The sequence below is a fragment of the Euphorbia lathyris genome, chromosome 5, assembly GCF_963576675.1.
Source record: "Euphorbia lathyris chromosome 5, ddEupLath1.1, whole genome shotgun sequence".
In the NCBI taxonomy this organism is placed as follows: domain Eukaryota; kingdom Viridiplantae; phylum Streptophyta; class Magnoliopsida; order Malpighiales; family Euphorbiaceae; genus Euphorbia; species Euphorbia lathyris.
The window spans coordinates 41,643,824-41,656,266 of NC_088914.1; positions in this window are offsets into that span (position 1 = coordinate 41,643,824).

Sequence of the window (12,443 nt, forward strand, 5' to 3'; positions counted from 1 at the left end):
ACTATCCGGATTTTTGCGAGCTACGATTCTTAGCTGGAATAAAACGATGTTCGGCTGAATGCTTCCTGTATCAAAGTTGAGTTGCTTCGTACACAAGCAATGTCTTGTGTTGTTGAGTTGCTTCGTACACAAGCAATGTCTTGTGTTGTAATTTATTACCTCAAAGATACGTAGGACTTTTATGGAAAAAGGTCTCATTGATTCAGAAGGAATCCTTACTGTCTGGATTTTTGCGAGCTACGATAACAGTGGGAACCGAACAATCGACTGTAGAATTTTTGGCATGTGTAATTTATATCCTTTCAAGGTCTTAATTTTCCAAATAACAAATGAACCACATACATCTTATAAAATGAAAAATATTAGAATGCTTCATACGCTTAGCATTATTTGAAATAAAACCTCATTATGTTTTTATATTTTGACTATTTATTTCCAGCTAAAAATAGAATACTAGTATGCTTTTGTTAAAACATGATTTAGTAGTGATGTAAGGATATAATTATCAACAAAATAGAATTTTTTTAATTCTCGAAAAAAAAACAAAATAGATTTTTTTTCATTTTTTTAAAAAACAAAAAAAAATCACACAAATAGTAATTTGGATGGAAAAATTATTTTCATTCCTTTTGAAAAGCTTTAGTACAATTGTAGATCCCAACATGCATCAAATTTTGTGAAAATGGAATAAAGGAACTAATTTATTAGGTGCAATAAATGCATGTGTTGGAAAAAAGCAAGAAAAAGGGGGAATGAGTAAGATAAAAATCGGATTGAGGAGGGCCAATCCGCACTCTATGTGTGGAAAGGAAGTATTTCGTTTCTTACTTAACACTTTCGATTGAGAGGAACAATAGAAGATGTTTGTAGTTCAGTGGTAAGGTATGAAGTGCTCTTTATAACCTAGACTAGGTTCGATCTGCGGTTGCTACTTATTTTTAGATATATAAGTTTTCCTGTTATATCGAAACGATATACTTTTATATTTTATTATTCAATTTGGAATTCAAAACAGTGCATTAAACGTTTTTATATTTGGAAATTCAAATTATTATTTTTTCTTTTTTTTAAGGTCTTGTGTTGTAATTTATTACCTCAAAGATACGTATGACTTTTATGGAAATAGGTCTCATTGATTCAGAAGGAATCCTTACTGTCCGGATTTTTGCGAGCTACGCTTCTTACGTGGAATAAAACGATGTCCGGCTGAATGCTTCATGTATCGAAGTTGAGTTGCTTCGTACACAAGCAATGTCTTGTGTTGTAATTTATTACCTCAATGATACGTATGACTTTTATGGAAATAGGTCACATTGATTCAGAAGGAATTCTTACTGTCCGGATTTTTGCGAGGTACGATTCTTACCTGGAATAAAACGATGTTCGGCTGAATGCTTCATGTATCAAAGTTGAGTTGCTTCGTACACAAGCAATGTCTTGTGTTGTAATTTATTACCTCAATGATACGTAGGACTTTTATGGAAATAGGTCACATTGATTCATAAGGAATTCTTACTGTCCGGATTTTTGCGAGCTACGATTCTTACCTGGAATAAAACGATGTTCGGCTGAATGCTTCATGTATCAAAGTTGAGTTGCTTCGTACACAAGCAATGTCTTGTGTTCTAATTTATTACCTCAATGATACATAGGACTTTTATGGAAATAGGCCACATTGATTCAGAAGGAATTCTTACTGTCCGGATTTTTGTGAGCTACGATTCTTACCTGGAATAAAACGATGTTCGGCTGAATGCTTCATGTATCAAAGTTGAGTTGCTTCGTACAAAAGCAATGTCTTGTGTTGTAATTTATTACCTCAATGATACGTAGGACTTTTATGGAAATAGGCCACATTGATTCAGAAGGAATCCTTACTGTCCGGATTTTTACAAGCTACACTTCTTACCTGGAATAAAACGATGTCCGGCTGAATGCTTCCTGTATCAAAGTTGAGTTGCTTCGTACACAAGGAATGTCTTGTGTTGTAATTTATTTCCTCAATGATACGTAGGACTTTTATGGAAATAGGTCACATTGATTCAGAAGGAATCCTTACTGTCCGGATTTTTGAGAGTTACGCTTCTTAGCTGGAATAAAACGATGTTCGGCTGAATGCTTCATGTATCAAAGTTGAGTTGCTTCGTACACAAACAATTTCTTGTGTTGTAATTTATTACCTCAAAGATACGTAGGACTTTTATGGAAATAGGTCACATTGATTCGGAAGGAATCCTTACTGTCCGGATTTTTGCGAGCTACGCTTCTTACCTGGAATAAAACGATGTCCGGCTGAATGCTTCATGTATCAAAGTTGAGTTGCTTCGTACACAAGAAATGTATTGTGTTGTAATTTATTACCTCAACAATACGTAAGACTTTTATGGAAATAGGTCACATTGATTCAGAAGGAATCCTTACTGTCCAGATTTTTGCGAGCTACGATTCTTAGCTAGAATAAAATGATGTCCGGCTGAATGCTTCCTGTATCAAAGTTGAGTTGCTTCATACATAAGCAATGTCTTGTGTTGTAATTTATTACCTCAAAGATACGTAGGACTTTTATGGAAATAGGTCACATTGATTCAGAAGAAATCCTTACTGTCCGGATTTTTGCGAGCTACGATTCTTAGCTGGAATAAAACGATGTTCGGCTGAATGCTTCATGTATCAAAGTTGAGTTGCTTCGTACACAAGCAATTTCTTGTGTTGTAATTTATTACCTCAAAGATACGTAAGACTTTTATGGAAATAGGTCTCATTGATTTAGAAGGAATCCTTACTGTCCGGATTTTTGCGAGCTACGATAACAGTGGGAACCGAACAATCGACTGTAGAATTTTTGGCATGTGTAATTTATATCCTTTCAAGGTCTTAATTTTCCAAATAACAAATGAGCCACATACATCTTAGAAAATGAAAAATATTAGAATGCTTCATACGCTTAGCATTATTTGAAATAAAACCTCACTATGTTTTTATATTTTGACTATTTATTTCCAGCTCAAAATAGAATACTAGTATGCTTTTGTTAAAACATGATTTAGTAGTGATGTAAGGATATAATTATCAACAAAATAGATTTTTATTTTAATCCTCGAAAAAAACAAAATAGATTTTTTACATTTTTTTAAAAAACAAAAAAAAATCACACAAATAGTAATTTGGATGGAAAAATTATTTTCATTCCTTTTGAAAAGCTTTAGGACAATTGTAGATCCCAACATGCATCAAATTTTATGAAAATGGAATAAAGGATGTAATTTATTAGGTGCAATAAATGCATATGTTGTGAAAAAAAGCAAGAAAAAGGGGGAATGAGGAAGATAAAAATCGGATTGAGGAGGGGCAATCCGCACTCTATAAGTATTTCGTTTCTTACTTAACACTTTCGATTGAGAGGAACAACAGAAGATGCTTGTAGTTCACTGGTAAGGTATGAAGTGCTCTTTATAACCTGGACCAGGTTCGATCCGCGATTGCTATTTATTTTTAGATATATACTTTTTCCCGTTTATTGAAACGATCTACTTTTATATTTTAGGGTAAAGTTCAAATAAAACCCCTGTGGTTTCACTAATTTTCAGATAAAGGACTCTGGTTTACTTTTTGTCAAAAAAAAGGTTTGAGGTTTCAAACTTGAATTTAAAACCATCTTTAACGACCTGAAAATGAAAATTTTCGAGAATTAAAGTTGTGCAATGTCATATTTTCTATCGAACTACATTTTTTGATTTTCGAAAATCATCATTTTTGGAACTTTCTCTCTCTAAACACTAACTTTCTCTCTCTTTACCAAACATCATCTAAACAAGGGATAATTACTAATCTAACCCAATCAAAGACCCCAATTTACATATCTAACCCACCTTGCTTCCATTTTACCAAATTAGATATTTAAACCCATTTTGGACAAAACTACCCTTATTCTTATATAACAACCATCTCCTCCTTCCCTTTCATTTACTTTCACATTCTCACAGCAAAATTCATCAACTCAACCCAAGATCTAATCACATCCATACCCCATTCAAGTTCATGTAAGTATCATTTCTTCATTTTTCATACACATTACTAGAAATACACAGTTGGTATTCGAATGCATCTGTTTGAATCTTGAAATTTTTCGATTCCGCCATTGTCACCCGATGTGTCGCATTCTGGTGCTCAAATGCGACACAGAGAATCAAATGCGACAAGGACTAACATATAGCTTGTCGTATTCATAGCCATGTCGCATTTGCGGTCGCATTTGATGTAGCATGTCGCATTTGGCGGTCGTATTTTGGTATAGCTTGTCACATTTGAGTCGCATTTTGGTGTATCATGTCGTATTTGAGCATCATTTACATATGAATTGGCTTTATTATGTTTTGATCACGTGTCCATTTTACTAAATGTAGAAGTATGTCAACCAAAGAGAGGTGTACGCGTTTTTTTTATCTTGGAACGGATTGTGGACCACAGAAGGAACTGTGATGACATACGTGGGTGGTAAAGCGAAGTTGTTGGTTTTGCCAACAGAGATTGACTTGCAAAAGTTGAAAGAGAAAGTTTATGGTGCACTTTGCGTTGATTCAACTTCGTATGATCTCCAAATGTCCATGCAGGCGACATATGGTCCAAATAAACTGCGTGGTGGGATAGCACATATTGATGACGATGAAGATGTCATGGGATTCATAGAGTATTGCCGAATGAATCCGACCGATTTGATTCCATTGTATGTTACTCTAAACATGCGAACAACAGAAGCTTCAACATTGCGACCTAACAAGGATGGACATGTTAACAAGGATGGACATGTTGGTCAAAGCAAACCAACGGAAGTAGTAAGTAATGATCCCACCATCGAACTGGATGCTCTATACATGGTAAGGATGACAACGATGGTGGAAATGGTATCGATTATCAGAACTACAATAATGATGATTATCTGAATAATGATAATCATGATCATTATGATGAGCATTATGATAATGATTATTGTTACGATAATGGTGACAATGTGGAGAATGAAGATATCACTCTGAATGAAATTCCTGTTAAAAGTGTTCATGAAACAGCTAAGCAATCTGCATGCGTCCAACGTATCCCATATGAGGATGGTGATGAAGATAGAATGAAAAGGATGACTGATCCATTTCGATGGTGTCCCAAGCCATGTGATGCGCCCGTGAATATGATTGCACCTAAGCAATCAAACGGAGGGACTACTTTGAGGGTCAATGATATATTTTCAAACAAAGTTGAATTGCAAGATTCACTTGGAAAATATGCAATTGAAAATTCGTTTGAATGGAAGGTTTACAAATCAAACAAGTCTTTATTTGAGGTGAAATGTAAGGATGTGGACAAATGTAAATGGAGGGCTAGAGGGATTGTCATTCCAGGTTCCAATTTGTTCAGGCTTTCAAGAATGGATGGTATGGACATGCACACTTGTGGGAGAGATCAGATATGTCTGCACCATAGGCAAGCGGGGAAACGTGTTGCAGGGATACTACTCCGAAGTAGGTTTGATTTGGAAAATTAGGTGCATCGACCAAAGGATATTGTGTTCGATTTTGAATGAGATTTTTCCGTTAATCTCTCTTATATGCAAGCTTGGAGAGCAAGATATTGGGCATTGGAAGCGCAGAGTGGTTCGTCGGAGGAATCGTTCATGTTGTTACCGGACTACTGTGAGATGTTGAAGAGTACAAATCCGGGAACCGTGACACATATCGAGATAGATGATGATGATCAATTTAGATTTTTCTTTATGGGTATGGGTGCTTCATTGAGAGGTTTTAAACAACATATTCGACTTGTCTTAGCCGTTGATGGAACTTTTCTAAAAGGTAAATATCCCTGCATATTATACATTGCAGTTGCCATTGATGCGAACAAAATGATCTTTCCTGTCGCATTTGGATTTGGCCCGAAAGAAAGTAATGAATCATGGCTTTGGTTTATGAATAAATTGAAAGAGTGTCTGCACGATGTTGAAGATCTAGCCATTATATCAGATCGAAATCAGAGCATTATACATGCAGTTAATTTGGTTTTTCCTAATGTTGTACATGGGGCATGCGCTCGTCATCTGCAACAAAATGTGAAGGCCAAATTTCGTGGAATTCGTAAGATAGATGATGCGTTTTGGAAATGTGGAAAATCCTATCGGGTATCTGATTTTGAGGAAAATTTTGCGACACTTCGTTCACTACATTCCGGTGCTGCCGACTATTTACTGCATTTAGGTAATGGCTCGTCGCATTTGAGCGCATTTAGGTAACAAATGCGACACCAAGTTCACGTATAATTCCTTGTCGCATTTGAACGCATTTAGGTAACAAATGCGACACCAAGTTCACGTATAATTCCTTGTCGCATTTGAACGCATTTAGGTAACAAATGCGACCATATTTACATACAGTTAACATGTGATCGCATTCGAGCGCATTTAATCTTCATTAATGGCGGTAACAACATGGAAGAAGATGATGCATGCTTACCTTATGCTTCGCCCGTCCTTCCTCTTTGCTTGCCACCGCCGTCGCCTTCCATTTTCTCGCCATCCTCGCCGTGCGCAGCAGATGAAAACGGGCCACGAGGTAGGAGATGAAAATCAAAATGAAAATGCAGAGAAGAACGGCCCGGATTATATATAGTGATGAATTCAAAACGTAAAATGCAGTTGAAACACACTAAAACTGAAGAAGATGAACCACAATGAAGTTGAATGCAGGTGAGGAAGTTGAAGTGGAAGCAGCGGGAGGTAGGAGATGAACCTTCAAACTAAAATAAGGGTAGTTTTGTCCAAAATGGGTTTAAATGTCTAATTTGGTAAAATGGAAGCAAGGTGGGTTAGATATGTAAAGTGCGGTCTTTGATTGGGTTAGATTAGTAATGATCCCTCTAAACAATCTCAAAATAAAAAAGTTGAAGAATTAAAGTTGCTTAGAATATTAGTAGTTCTTAAAATATGTCATTTTTGAAGTCGTCAAAGGCGATTTTAATAGTATCAATCGAAAAAGTCCTTATTTTGTTAAAGTTAAAAACCTCAATCCTCGTTTTAATAAAAAGTAAACCACAGTCCTTTATCTGAAGATTAGTGAAACCACAGGGGTTTTATTTGAACTTTACCCTATATTTTATTATTCGATTTTGAATTCAAAACAATGCATTAAACGTTTTTATATTTGGAAATTCAAATTATTTTTTTTTCTTTTTTTAAGGTCTTGTGTTCTAATTTATTACCTCAATGATACGTAGGACTTTTATGGAAACAGGTCACATTGATTCGGAAAGAATTCTTACTGTCCGGATTTTTGCGAGCTACGCTTCTTACCTGGAATAAAACGATGTCCGGCTGAATGCTTCATGTATCAAAGTTGAGTTGCTTCGTACACAAGCAATGTCTTGTGTTGTAATTTATTACCTCAAAGATACGTAGGACTTTTATGGAAATAGGTCCCATTGATTCAGAATGAATCCTTACTGTCCGGATTTTTGCGAGCTACGATTCTTAGCTGGAATAAAACGATGTCCGGATTTTTACGAGCTACGATTATAAGGTCCTTAGGTTTTACCTTAATAAATGCTTTAATCCCTTTGTTTATTTTTATACATGAAAGTACAAAATTCTTCCTAATTATACAAATAAAATAACTTATTTTTTAGTTTTCAAATTTAATCAAAATAGATTAATGAAGTTTGTTTAGTATATATATTTATCATTATTTTTTTAGTGAATAAATTTTAGGGATAAGTACACAAAAAATGCTTGTGGTTTACACGTTTTACAAACTCGAACTTGTGGTTTTTTTTTGCAAAAAGAGGTCTGTGCTAAACGCCGTTAGCAAACAGAGGCAAATTTGACTAACGGTGTTAAAATTCAAAGAGAAAATAGTTAATTTGGTCCTTATATTTATTTATTTTATAAATTAACGCCCCTAATTATCTAATTATCATAAATAAACCCCAAAATCAAAAATAAAAATAAAAAATACCATCTTCTCCATCCTTTTTTTAATTTTTAATTTTCATTTTCTCTCTCTCTTCTCTCTCTCCTCTCTTCTTCTTCTTCTTCTTCTTCCTCCTCCTCCTCTCTTCTCCTTTCTTCTTCTTTTTTTTTTGAAATTTCCATTGAAGAACGTCTGGAATCTGGAAATTCCAGACATTCCAGACGTTCTTCAACGTTTGGAAATTCTAGACGTTGAAGAATGGGAATTTTAAATTTTTTTTAAAAAAAAAAAGAAGAAGAAAGGAGAAGAGAGGAGGAAGAAGACAGGAGAAGAAGAAGAAGAAGAAGAAGAAGAAGAAGAAGAAGAAGAAGAAGAAGAAGAAGAAGAAGAAGAAGAAGAAGAAGAAGAAGAAGAGAGAGAAAGAAGAATGAAAATAAAAAATAAAAAATGGATGGAGAGGATGGTATTTTTTATTTTTATTTTTTATTTTGGGGTTTATTTGTGATAATTAGATAATTAGAGGGGTTAATTTATAAAATAAATAAATATAAGGACCAAATTAACTCTTTTCTCTTTGAATTTTAACACCGTTAGTCAATTTTGCCTCTGTTTGCTAACGGCGTTTAGCACATACCTCTTTTTGCAAAAAAAAAACCCACAGGTTCGAGTTTGTAAAACGTGTAAACCACAGGCATTTTTTGTGTACTTATCCCTAAATTCTATACTACTAAATTAAAATTTATAATCATATGAAATTTAATAAAGCAATTAACTAATATTGGAGAGATTATTATTATAAAGGAAAAGAAACATAAAATAGGAAAAATTGATATTTTATTATTAAAACATATAGTAAAGGGTAATTTTGGTATTTTAATTTTTTTTAGTATAATTTGACCATTCACTCAAATATAAGGACTAACGAGTTGATAAAAACAAAAACCGATGGACTATATAATCATTTCTAAAAAGACAGGGACTAACTAGTGTATTACGTAAAAATATAGGGACTTTATAATTATTTACCCTAATTTAAATGGAATAAAAATTTAAAAAATGCAAGTAGAAAACGATTTATTCATTGAAAAGATAAATAGAAACTCAAGAGTCACTTCCAATACCATTAGTACTTAGGAAATTGTAAACCTTTTTTTTGTGTATTTTTTGGGATTCAAGGCATTAATTGTGGTGCCTTTGAATTCATTACTGTGCAGTAAACGTTTTGTATTCCCTATTTTTTTTTTACTTCTTACTAATCCCAACTGTTACACTTGAGCAATAAATTTATTATTTTACAGCCTTTATTGTTTATATTTTTTTCAAATTACAGTAACGGTAATATTATGTACAATATATATATATATATATATATATATATATATATATATATATATATCACTCACACCATGTATCTATGATCTTGTATGAACCCTAAATTATCATCAGTCTCCCCCAAACCTCTTATTCTGCGTTATCGAGGATTTTGTTGTTATCTCTGCACAAAATCAAATTGTTGATTGACACATGGACGTAAGAAAATGTTACTGCGGTGAGAGGCAATAATAAGAGCTTCATGGAGCAGACCCAACCCAGGGAGAAGATTTTATGGTTGTGTTAAGTATGGGGTAAGTATTGTTGAGGGTAATGCAAATTGAAGTTCATGTTATGTGGTATGCAATACAAAAATTCTTCTCACAAGATTTGTATTTTATTTTCAGGGGAATGAGATAGAGTGTGGATATTTTGACTGGTTTGATGGCGAGTTGAGTGATCATTATCGAAATGTTATTTGGGGGCTACTGAACAAGAAGAATAAGAGATGTGATGTCTGTTATGTGGATGACAAAGCTAATGTTGCAATGAAGAAGGAAAGCTACTCATGGAAGAAATACACTATTATTTTCTTGTTTGGGTTAATTTGTTGGATTTTGCTGATGTAGGATTGTTTATAGTTGTATTGTCATTTATTTGTAGTGGCTAAATTGGAATGAAATAAATTTGTGTTAGTTGGTGGAATATACTTCATGATGTGTATGGTTCATTAAATACAGTCGAGCAATAATTAAATTGTAGTTGACTAAAACACTCCAAATGCAATGAGTAGATGAAAGGGTGTGATTAAATTGAAGAAGACTACAACTATAAATACTAGTAGTCCTTAAGACGATCCATTCATTCTCTCACAATTCCCCTGCATTAAGATAAAAAAAAGATCATTCTCTCACAATAATCATGGTCGGCAACCTAATGGTAGATTCTGAAGATGAACACCAGAAACATGTTCGACTTAGAGCATTGGCTGATGGAAGAGGTTTTTTCTAGTTTAATTCTTTATAACTAATTAAAATGTTATCATTCAATTGCTGACATATTTTCTTCTTCGTTGAAGTTTTTCAAAAAACTGAATGGGTGCAACTGTCCTGGTTCCAACCTCGTCCTTGTCAACCAACATTCGAGAAAGAGCTTCTAAACCAGGATTGGAAGTACAAGCTCGTAAGTTTAGCTCATCCTATCTTTTGGCTATAAACTGTTGGTCCCGTGTGATTAGTTCCAAAGGGGAGGTTAGGAACTAATATAACTTTTTCCGTTTGATTGTATGCTGACTTAGTTATTTTGCGAGTTTGTCAACTCAGCTTTTGGTTAGTTTGGCCAGATATGCTATAAGACAGCTTTGGACGGATATTGACTAAAGCTGTTTTATTTATAAGTTAGATATTGACACTCTTAGAGGTCAGCTTCTAACTCAGCACTTGAAATTACTCAGAATCAACTTTAAACAATTTTATATGCTGAGTAAATTTCACACACAACACATGCACATATATATATTAAGAGAGAGTTTAGAGATTACTCAGTATCACTTATCCTGGTTCGGCCTCTCCGCCTACGTCCAGTCCCCAGAGTCCTCCGGGCTTTTAGAATCCAATACTGAGCTCTTTAAAGGTAGAGCACAAACCAATTACAAGGCAGTTGAATATGCAAGAGTACCTTCCTCTATTCGTCTACTCAACTCCTACTAAGTGCTACAACCCAGCACCTAGATTTCTCTACCACTGAATGTTTACAACCAAACACTCAGCACAGCACTCTCAATTTTACAATTGATAAACACTTGTTCCTTTTCAAATAAAGAACACTTTAGAAGATTACAAGTAATCACTCTAGCATTTACACAAAGAATGAAAGATGGGTGTAAGATCTATTTTTGCAACTAAGTGCTTTTGTATCTTTTCTCTCTTGTATTTTTCTTTTTGTAATTCGGCAATGATCCAAGGATTTTGATTGTCCTTTTATAGGAGAAAATCTGGAATCGGATCATTTTGAAATGATGTAGCCGTTAATGTTAAAACGGCTCTTTTAGGGGACAGATTCTGGTCAGCTTCAGACTGTTCCGGCCATTCCCTTCCTCTGCATTTCTTCAGACATCAGGCTTGTCTTCTTGCGTCTGGCTTGTCTTTTTGTGTCAGTTGTCCTTTACCAATAATCCATTGACCCATACTTCTTGGAATGTGTCTTTTGTGTATTTCCAAGGATTCAATTATTGGTGCAGAGGGGCGGTAATCATTGTCTTTTAGCAAACGTCTTTTTCATGATGTCCTGAAGAATCACTCAGCTTCTACTTCGTAGAACCTTGTCATTTGCAATTTCCAAGCTGAGTATAAGTTTAGTCAGCTTAGCTTCGTGAGACAGTGTTGTGGGCGTTTATGTCTTTGTCTTTCGATGCTAAGTTTGATTCCACTCAGCTTGATACTTTAGGCTTCTATGCTGACCTCTTCCTGTCTTATTTTTTATATATATATTTTTATTTATATTTATACTCAATATTGAACAAACGGATTAGTACAATTAAAATAAAGCACTTAAATTTAATTGTCTCTTAATCATGGATGATTTTGTCAAATCAAAATCTTGTGGAAAGGTGTTTCAACAAACTCCCCCATTTTGATGTTGGCAAAATGCATAATTATGGAACTCAGTTTTGAAATTCCCCATGATTGATTTATTTTTCATATTTCTGAAATTTCTCCCCCGTAAGGGTTGCATCTGTTAATTTACCTCTTAAACCTACCAAAATTTATTTGAGATAAACTAAGGATGTGTGTACTAACTAGATTTAGTTCTAATTTATTTTGAGTCTAGGTCAGCTTTCAGAAATGCTTGAATACTCAGTCTGATTTATTGTGTATACTGAGTATTTGTTTGTTCAATTTGTTTATGTTAATGTGTATTGACAAGCATGGCATTTGAACAGAATAAAAAACACAGTTCATTGGATAGAACGAAACATATACATAATACCTGTGCCCACAAAATAAAGTCCTAAAAACAACAAAGTCTCTCTTTTTAATCTCTCTTCTTAAGCCTTTCCTTTTCTTTTCTCATTCTACTGCCTTACCCTTTCCTTTCACTTTGCTTCCTGATGCACCCGTCTTTTGTTGAGTTCCAGCTTGAGTTCTCTCCCCCGTTTTGCCAGCATCGGGTTTATAGACAAAG